At 39.8% G+C, this 11,058-nt stretch overlaps 1 pseudogene; it reads right to left on the bottom strand.

The window, feature by feature from the left end:
* Window positions 1-4,243: 4,243 nt before the first annotated feature.
* LOC102844639 lies at window positions 4,244-4,566 on the bottom strand (annotated as a pseudogene).
* Between the last annotated feature and the right edge of the window lie 6,492 nt (window positions 4,567-11,058).

The raw sequence follows: 11,058 nt of genomic DNA, 5'->3' as shown, positions 1-11,058 counted from the left end.
AAAAACAAAACACAATTTGGCAATAAAGTCTCAGACAAAGGTCTTAAAATGGAAGTTTACAGAATCCTACAGGGCCTGTACAGAAAAAGTCTGATAACACAGAAGAGTCTAACAGGACAGTGAGCAGTAAATCTTGAAAAGGATGTGAGGATATTGAAACTCTCTTGCCCTGCTGATGGGATTTTAGAATGGTGCAGCCACTCTGAAAGGCACGTTAGGGTTTCCTCAAAAAGCTGAACACAAAAATCTCATATGATCCAGCTATTCTACTGTTAGGAATACACACCAAAGAAAATAGAACTGAGACACAAACAGAGGTTTATATACTTATGTTCGTGGCAGAATTATTCACACTAGCAAGAAAATGAAAACAGCCTAAACTCCCATCAACAAATGAATGAACTGAAACATTGTGCTATTCCAAATAATGGAATACTGTGTAGCAGTAAGGAGCAATGGTTTCATAAAATATTATACAACATGGGAGAGTGTGGAGAACATTATTCTGAGTGAACTAACTCAGTTTCCTAAGGACAAATACTGCATAATATCATTATTTTTAAATTATCAGAAGCTAGTAAGGTATGCATTTAAGTCTAAAAAGTGAGAGGGGAGGAGGACAAGGGAGTGGACAATGGGGATGGAGAAATCATTAAGATAGCAGAGTCTAGTGGGTGGATGGGGGGCAGAGTGAAAGAATGGGAAAGATCCAATGGGGACCTGAAAAGATGAGGTAACTGCAGGCACAGATCAATTGTGATTAGTTTTATAAAACACAATATCCATGAGTGATATTTTGAAATACAATGTGAATGAAAACATGTGTGAATCACAGTGCACATAAATAAAACACAAGGTATATGTATTTTGTATACAAATCATTATAAAATGAAATTTTAAAAAATATTTTCAGTAGCCTCATATGCATGCCAAAAGATCCATTTGAATTCAAGTGCTAGTGTTGAACACTGACTATCCCATGGACTACTAGAAGAGTGAGTACATTTTTCTTGCAAGAATTGCTGCCAGAATTCTCCTTAGTTGTGAGAAATGGCAGAATTTTTTTCCTTATGAACTTTGGAGATGTTATGAAGGGACAGCTTTCTGCAGAATGATATCGTGTTTGGTAAAATACAGGTCAATGGGGGTAAGGTAGGGGGGTGGGAAGGAAGGTCTCAAGAAAAGTACTGAGACAATCACTGTTACAGTGGGCTCAAACAAAGTGATGGATGTGAGGATGGGGCAGGACTGGGTGGTTGCCTGCTGTAGCTATAATTAGGGATTGACTTGATGGCACCCAACAACAAGAACATAGTTGACCTTTTTGTAAAAAGATAATTGGCTTTCCAGAGAAATTATGCACAACTACAAAGAAGTTTCAGAAAAACATTTTTAAGAGGGTTTTTTTTGGAGATACAGCACTATTTTCTAGGAAAACAAGGTGCAGGGGGGGAAATTCTTTTGAGTACTAAGGTTACTCTTAAATAAACATCTTATACTGAAAAGTTTTCCCAATTCTCCACAAACTATGTTTGCCGGCAATACACATATTGTTTGTTACTGTGTACTGCAGAGTCTGAACCAACCTGTGGCTGGCCCTCCAGCAGGTTTTCAGAGATCATATGAGAGGAAATTGCCCATCCTTTTCCCATAGAGAAGCTAATGCATTGACATTGCATGCCTTAGGGATGACAGTGCACTAGGCCACCAGAGCTCCCTTGTTGTTGTCATTGTTAAGTGGCATGAAGTCAATCATAATTCAGTGTGACCCTATGACCAACAATTCTGTACCTTGGCCCTGACCTGCAGCATCCTCCCCTTCTCTGGCATGCTTAATCCCACTGTGGTAGTCACCAAGTCAACCTATGTCTTTAAGGATTGTCCTCTCTCTTGCCAGCCCTCTACCTTTGCTAACTTGAAGTCTCTCTCTAAGGACTGATTCCTCATGAAAATATGCCCAAAACAAGCAAGATGAATTTTCTCCATCTTTGCCTCTATGAAGCACTCTCTTTGCACTTTTTTCTAGACAGATTTGTTTGTTCTCCTTGCAGCCCATAGTATATTCAATACTCTTCATAAACACAATTCAAAAGCATCAATTCTTCCTTGATCATCACTATTCAGTGTTCAACTTTTAAACTGAAATGGAGTTAAACTTGGTACACATTGTAGGAAGATTAAAAGTATGCTTGTTTTCCAACTAAAGGACAAGAGAGTGAGCTTTTCAGACACATTTTTTTCCAACATCTCTAATCTTATGTTAGACTTGAACTAATTTTTTTTATCTAGGAATTATAACAAAATACATCCATATTGTTTATTCCAAAGTAGGAAAGCCCACTTTCCTAGCTGCTCTTTTGGATATTACTGAACAGATCATTTCAGGAAAGGAATTTCTTGCTCAAAGACCAGTCACACCTGTCAATCAGCCTCACCCTTCAGCTTTCAAATCCAGTTGTTCAGAAACCAGTGGCAAAAACTATTTCTAGAATGGGCAGAGAAGAAATATATGTTTCTTTCTTCTCCACTTCTATTTTTAACACTTCTCTCTTCCTTCTCTCTTATATCCTCACTCCACATAAATGTTCAGTAATGTCAAAATCTTCCCTTTCTCATTGCTGCCAGGAAGCCCATGGTTCACCTTCCATTGGATTAGCAGAGCTATCAATCACACGGGAGAAGGTTGCTCATTTTCCTCCCTTAGGATCCACTGGTGGATTCAAACCGCCAAAGATAAATGAGCATTGAGTTAACAGTGCAACTCCCCAAGGTCTACACCTTTACAGCTCCGACTCGACAGTACACAACAACAACAACCACCATGAGGGAATAGGTGTTTGTTTAAAAGAAATTTTTATTTTATACTCATTAGCTTCATATACATTGGGTTTTCACACTATCTTCATTCACATTGTGTTTCATACAATCACTCCCATTAATGATATTTTATAAAATTAATCAACACTGAAATATGCCCACCATTACCTTGTCTTTTCAGATCCACCGCTGGATCTTTCCCATTTCCTTTACCCCTCCCCCATCAAATTGTGTGACCCTATGATTGCCCACCTGCCCGACCTCACCCGTCTGCTGCTACTCTCCCCCATCCCTTGGAGCCTCATTTACTAGTTTTCTTTCTATTTCTATATGAATGGTCTCATACAGTATTTGTCATTATGGGACTGAGCTAGTACACTTAGCATAATGCTCAAAATAGGATCCTTTTATAAAACTATAAATTATGGTTTTGGTTTGGGGTCAACCAGAAACAGGAAAATATATTAATTGGCCCAGAAAATGACCCACCATCTGGACAAAAAATTTTCTAGGAAAGAAAACAAAACACAACTACAGCATTTCAATGGAGTGAACTTGGCAGGGGAGGGATTGCATAACAATGAAAGAGTGTTTCTTTTTTCTTTTCAAGAAGAATGATTTGGGAGGAGGGAGTGGGCAGAAAATGCAACAATGAAGGACTGGAAATCCTAAGTCATTAAAATTAATTAAAAAATTTTTTAAAAATCACAACTATAACATTTCAAAGACTTCTCTGGGAAAATACTCTGGAAATGATTGCATTTTTAAAAATGTTACCAAGTAGTTACTCTGAACACTCTTGAAATAATTATCAACTAATAATAATGTAATTTTTCTAGAGCCTTCATGAATGAAAGCGTTTTCAGAAAAGGAGAAGGCATTTTCTGTAATGAGAGCACATGTTCTGTAATATTCACTTTTGATATCTGATCACCCTAAGGTTTGCCAACTGATGACCAAATGCTGGCATGGAGTTGTTAATGAAATATTATGGTCAGACAGAGCGGCTCTTGCTGATTACCACGTTGAGGATCAGGTGGAAGTTAAGCCCAGGGGCTAAGAGGATTTATCAGATCTGGAGTCCTCAAATGTATTAGATTGAATATATTAGAACTGGTGCCCTGTTTAGTACCATGTTGCAGAAAGAAGCTTAATGAAGCCTTTGAAGCCTGTATTTGCCAAATGACTTATATATTTTTTTTCAGAGATGGGTTTTTCTATTAAAAAATATCTATTATGGGTTTTGATACTCTTTACACACATTAAATAATCAACTTCCTAAAAAAAGGAGAATACAAAGACAAGGGTTGTTGCAAAGAGATAGGAACCACACACAGAAATAACACTTTTTTTTTTATTGTTTAGTGGATTTTATTTTTGCAGCAAGAAAACAGCAAAGATAAAGTGAGTGCAATCCTTGGAGTTCTCAGTGCCTTGGGGATTCTCTTCCTGAGGCAGGCTGAGGCATTCTGAATTTTGAGAGCTCCAGGTTCAAATCTAAGAAGGTGTACACATTGTAGTCATGGTGTTGGAGATTCTTGTAGATGGTATTTTCAAACAGCTCAACAGTTGTGCCATCCTACATTTTTGGTGGACTTTGCTTCTTGGGATTTTGCGACAGTCCCTTTTCACTCTTCCCTGATTTTGAAGAGAGAGGCACCATAGAGGCAACTCCTCGAAGCACCCTTGCTTGGAGCCAATCTTCAGGGCCCCAAAACATACTTGCCACAACAACAGGGGGGCAGCCATGCCTTTGATACAGGGAAAGACTGGGCAGGGGACCAGCCACACTGAGGTCACACTAAGCAAGGAGATCTTCTCTGTTGAAATACCACTTTTTAACAACACAAATATGTACAATGCTACACACATATTGAACTGAGAAATTAGCTGTTCTGCAGTGACATCCAGACTGAGTCAATGAATACAGGTTTTGGTGACTCATGGGGGTTGGGGGAAGGTGAAATCACAAACATTAAGTCCTGCAACCATCAGACATAAAAGAATCAGCCTGTTGAATGTGGAAGATTTTGAGACAGTATCATTGCAATCAAACTTGTTTATCTAACAGTAACAGAATAACTGCTGATATTGAGCTTCCTCATCAACTCTTCCCACTGATATTCCTGTGTAGTCCATCAGGTGAGGTCCATGTGTATACAAAATTCTGTCATTTGATTTCCAGCCTCATTTCCATTACCAACTCTGTATTTTCCAACTACCCGTCTTCTTGTCTCCAGTATTTGCATCCCAGTCACCAAGTATCACTAATCATCTGTGCTATACAACTGACACAATCTTGCTTGCTGAAAATGAAGAGGACTTGAAACACATGCTGCAGAAGATTAAAATCTACACTCTTCATTCAATATGGATTACAACTCATCATCAAGAAAGCAAAAATCCTCACCACTAGACCAACAGACAATATGATGATAGGTGGAAAAAAGATTGAAGCTGTCAACTATTTAATTTTACTTCAATCCACAATCAACATTTATGGTAACAGCCATGAAATCAAAAGACATGTTGCACTGGGAAAATTTCCTGTCAAGGACCTTTCCAAAGTGCTAAAGAGCAATGATGTCAATTTAAAGACTAAGGTGCACCCAAATACAAGCCCTAGTATTTTCAATTGCTTCCTATGCATCTGAAGGTTGGACAATGAATATGGATGACAAAATAGTCAATGCCTTTGAATTGTGGAGTTATAGAAGAGTTTTGAATATCCCTTGGATTGCCAAAAGGACAAGCAAGTCTGTCTTGGGGGATGTACAACCAGATTGCCTTAGAAGCAAAGACAGTAAAATTTCATCTCATATACTTTGGGCATGTTGTCAGGAGGGACTAGTTTGTGGAAAAAAACATCATAGTGGGAAAGGTCAAGGGTCATAGAAGGGAAGGAAGACCCTCATTCAAGAAGATTAACACAGTGATTGTACCATTTTGTTTGAGCATATCAAAGGTGGTCAGGATGGTGTAGAGTAGAACAAGATTTCGATCTGTTGTTCATTGGATTGCCGTGAGTCAACTTGAGGGCATCAAACAACAGCAACAGCATGAATCAAAATCAAAATAATGAACATAGTAGCAATAATCAGATCTCTATCCAATCTAAACCTCTCTCCAGTGATCAAATGCAGACTGGAAAGGCTTGCAAATGAAATATCACACAGTTGTGGTTGTTACTGTTGTTGTTGTTAGGTGTCACCAAGTCAAGTACGGCTTATAGTGACCATAATAACAGGTCTGAACCCTGTCTTATCCTGTGCCATTCTCACAATCTGTGACATACTCTAACCCACTGCTGCAGTCACTGTGTCAATTCACCAGGTTAAAAGTCTTCCACTCATTCTCTGACCCTCCACCTTTCCAAGCATACTGTCTCCAAGGAATAACTTTTCCTAGTAACATGCCCAAAGTATGTGAGACAAAGCTTCATCATCTTTGCCTCCAAGGAGTATTCTGGCTTCACCTTCTCCAAGACATATCTGATTGTTCTTTTAGTAGGCTATGGGATCTTCAGCACTCTTCTCTAACACCATAAAGCAAAGGCACAAATCAATTCTTCTTCTGACATCCTTATTCATTGTCCATCTCTTAGATGCATACTAAGTGAATGAAATGGCTATGACCTGAATCTGGCACACTTTAGTCCTCAAACTGATATCATTGCTACTCAATATTTTGGAGAGGTCTTTGACTACAGACTTACCCAGTGTACTATGTCTCCTGATCACCTGACTGTTGGTACTAAATGTATTGATTGTGGATTTAAGTAAGACAAAGTTGTTGACAGAATTAATCCTTTCTCCATCTATCATGATGTTGCCTATTGGTCCAGTAGCAAGGATTTTGTTTTCTTGAAGTTGAGATGCAATCCATATTGAAGGCTTAACCTTCTGTAGCACTTGCTGCAAGTCCTCTTCACTTTCAGCGAGCAAGGTTGTGTAATATGCATAACGAGGGTTATTAATAAGTCATCCTCCAATCCTGATGCCACATTCTTCTTCAAAGAGTCCAGCTTCTCAAATAATTTGAGCTTACAGATTAAAGAGGTATGAAGAAAGGATACAACCCTGATGATGCCTTTTCTAATTTGAAACCATGTAGTGTTCCCTTGTTGCTGTGTACTGTCGAGTTGACCCTCCAGTGGGTTTTTAGAGGCAGTTAATCTCACAGAAAGAGATTGTCCATTTTCTCCTGAAAAAAAGCTACTGGATTTGAACTGCATGCCTTTGGGATTGCAGCACCCTGATTGTACTCATGTGAAACCTATACTTGGACCACGATAGATCAAGGAAACACTGCATAGTTCAAAATCAGGAAAGTAGTGCATCCAGGATGTGTCCTGTCTCCATACCTTTGCAATCTATGAGCAAAACAGATCATTCGGGAAGCTGGGCTTTAGGAAGAGGAAAGCCACATCAGGATTAGAGGAAGACTCATTAACAGCCTGAGTTAGGTAGATGACGCAACTTTGCTTGCTGAAATTGTGGAGTACTTGAAGCATTTACTGAATAAGGTCAAAGACTGCAGCCTTCAATATGGATTGCATCTGAATATGAAGAAGACAAAGATTCTCACCACTGGGTCAATTGGCAGCACTATGATATATGGAGAACACATTGAAGGTGTTAACAATTTTAACTTGCTCAGTTCCACAATCAATAAACACTCTTGGCACTAGCAGTCAGGAAATCTAAAGATGCTGGGGGAAATCTGCTGTTAGGGATCTCCAGTGTGCTAAAGAGCAGTGATGTCAGTGTAGAGACTAAGGTGTACCTGACTCAGGCCATGGTCTTTGCAATTGCTTACTATACATCAGAGACCTGGAGAATGGCTAAGATGACAGCAGAAGAATCAATGCCTGTGAGTTGTGGTGTTAAGAAATGGAACATTCTGTGGACTGCCAAGAGAACAGGTTTGTCTTGGAGGGGATGAAACCAAGTTGTTCCTTGGAAGCAAGGATTTTGAAGCTCTGTTTCACATACTTTGGGCATGTTGCCAGAAGGGAACAGTCCTTGCACAAGGGCATCATGCTTGGAAGGGTGAAGAGACAGGAAGGGTGGAGGAGGTGTATTAATACAGTTACTGGGAAAATGGGAGTAGGTGTGTCTGAGAGAGTGAGATTGGCTCAGGATAGGACAGTAGCTTCAGAGCTATTATGCACAGGGTCACTATAAGTTGCAGGCCATTTGACAGCACATCACAAGCATTAGGTGTTAAGTGTTCCCTTAATCTGTTTGCAAAATTGCCTCTTGGTCTAGGTTTTACACAAGCACAATTAACTGTTCTGGGATTCCCAGCCTTTTCAATGTGAGCCATAATTTATTATGATCCACACAGTCAAATATCTTTGCATAGTCAATAAAGCACATATAGACATTCTTTTGGTACTCTTTCTTTCAATCAAGATGGATCTGACATCAGCAATGATATCCCTGCTGCAATGTTCTCTTCTAAATCTAGCTTAACCTTCTGGCAGTTTCTTGTCTATGCACTGTTCTTGCCACTTTTAACTGATTTCTGAAATCTTTTGCTCCCATGTTACATTAATGATATTGTTCCACATTATAATAATGATCATTTCCATTTTATTGAATCACTTTTCCCTTTGGAAGGCAATCAGAGGCAGTTATTCCCACAGGAGGAGATGGCCCATCTTTGTCCTGCAGAGCAGCTAATACATTTGAACTGCGAGCTTTTAGGATTGCAGTGCAACTTTGCACCACTAGACCAGGAGAGCTCCCTTTCTTGAGAATGGAAACGTGAATCTCTTCCATTCAGTTGGCCAGGCAGCTGTCCTCCAAATTTCCCAGTTCTATCTATCATTTGAAACACGTCAACTGGTATCCCATAAATTTCTGAGGCCTTATTTTTTGCCGATGCCTTCAGTGCAGCTTGAATTTCTTTCATTACCATTGGCCCTTGATCATATGGTACTTTCTGAAGTATTTCAATGTTGTACAGTCATTCTATGTATTCCCTCCATATTCAGAGTGTCACCAGATGGGATACTATGCAATAGCAATCCCAAAGACACATGGTCCAAATCCACCAGCTGTTACACAGGGGGAAGGATGGGCAATCTCTTCTTGTTCAATCAACGGAAAATTAACTTCTGAAAGCCCACTGAGGGGCAACTATGGGTTGGATCTGATTTGATAGTACACAACAACAATGTCCCATTGGATGAGTTATGGATGACATTAAGTATATCATCCATGAAGAGAGCAAAAGATCACAAAAAAGAGGAGAAAGGGGGGGAAAACCCAAAATGGATATCGGAAGAGACCCTAAAAATGGCACTAGAATGCTGAGAAGCCCCAACGAAAGGAAGAGATGCTGAATTTAAAGAGCTGAACAGAAGACCACATGATCAACAATGCTAAATTCATAGAAGACCACCAGACATTTACATTTACTCCCACGCTCACATACTTCATGCATATTGCTAGAAGGGGCTATTCCTTGGAGAGGGACATGATGTTTGGAAGGGTATAGGATCAGCAAAGGAGAGGAAGACCGTCAACCAGGTGGATTGACACAGTGACTGCCACAATGGGCTCTAGTGTGTCAGAGAGTGTGAAGATGACACAGGATAGAACAGGGTTCTGATCTGCTGGTCTCATAGGGTCGCTATGAGTCATACTGGACTCAACAACCCCTAACAAACAACATGGCCAGAAATGGCCCTAACAAAGTATCAGAGCAGATCTCTCTGCCTTTCTCCTGCCAATGGCTGGATTCCTTTAGGTTGGCAGCTGAGTGCTTAAGTGTTGTGCCACCAAGGCTCTTTTTTTTTTTTTTTTCTCCACCAAGGCTCTTTTAAAGTGCTTCAATAAGTAAGTACTTGGCTAAATGTAACAAAATATACTAAAGTTTTAGTTTGAAAATATGAAATTGAAAATCTTGGCAATTCTTGATGTTGATGTTTGGGAATGGCTAGCTTTAAATCATTCCTTTCAATTTCCACCATTTCTCTTTTTTTAAGCTAATCAATGGCTTTTTGAGCTGCTGGGCCTCCAGTAGGGTATGTGACCTACATGATCGCTAGACATTCAGGTGGATGATACAATGTTTTTTTTTTGGGTTTTTTTGCTTTACTAACCAAAAGGTTATTATTACAATTCCATTGAGAGGTGCCAGGGAAGAAGGGCCTGATCATTAGATTGTTACTTGAAAATCTCATGGGGGAAAGAAAACCTCAAGCCCAAGATGTGTGAATTGAACCAGTGACTGTATCAAAGGGCTCAAGTATACCAGAAGTGATGAAGATGGCACAGGATGATAGAGCAAGGTTCATATCTGTGGTTCATAGGGTTGCTGTGAGTTGAAGTCAACTCAATCACAATAACAACATGGAGAGTTCTACTCTGATACATGAGGAACCTGTAAGTTTATTGGTTTTTTCCACTTTCACAATGAAAGACTAAGGTGCAAAGACTGAGTCTTTGCAATTGCTTGCTATGCATCAGAGAGCTGGACAATGACTAGTGATAATAGAAAGAATTAATGCCTTTGAGCTGTGGTGTTGGAGAAGTGTTGAATATACCATGGACTTCCAGAAGAACAAACAGGTTCGTTCGAGAGAGGGTGAAGCTAGGCTGCTCCTTGGTGGCAAGGATTCTAAGGCTTCATCTGACATACTTCAGGCATGTTGCAAGGAGGGACTGGTCCTTGGAGAGGGACATAATGCTTGGAGGGGTAGAGGGATGGGGAAAGAGAGGGAGACCATCAATGAAATGGATTGATACAGTTACTGGGATAATTAGGGTAGGTGTGTCAGAGACTGTTAAATTGGCCCAAGACAGAGCAGGTTTCAGGGCTGTTGATAGGGTCGCTATGAGTCGTAAGCGACTCGAAGGCACATAACAAAAAGCAAAACAATAGAAGCACCTTTAACCTTCTGTGAATTAGTTTGGGCCACCCAGTTGGTGATTTTTTAAAGCAGAAACAGGGCTAAATCTGACTTATAAACTAAAAAGCTCATTGCTTTGTAGTCAGAACCAACTCATAGCCAACCCTCCATTGGGTTTCCCAGGCTGCTAGAGAGAGAGATCCAATAAAACGATGTTGAACTGACCTAAAGGATTTCAATCTTGAAGTACAACACCGTGAGTGACAGGATTATATCCATACGCTTACAAGGAAGCCCAGTGAATACCACTATCATTCAGATATATGCACCAACAACCAGAGCCAAAGAAGAAGAAATAGATGATTTCTACCAACTTT

Source organism: Elephantulus edwardii, unplaced genomic scaffold, assembly GCF_000299155.1.
Source record: "Elephantulus edwardii isolate Elephantulus edwardi_28Jun2011 unplaced genomic scaffold, EleEdw1.0 scaffold00093, whole genome shotgun sequence".
Lineage (NCBI taxonomy): Eukaryota > Metazoa > Chordata > Mammalia > Macroscelidea > Macroscelididae > Elephantulus > Elephantulus edwardii.
This window is presented reverse-complemented; position numbering and strand designations above follow the sequence as displayed.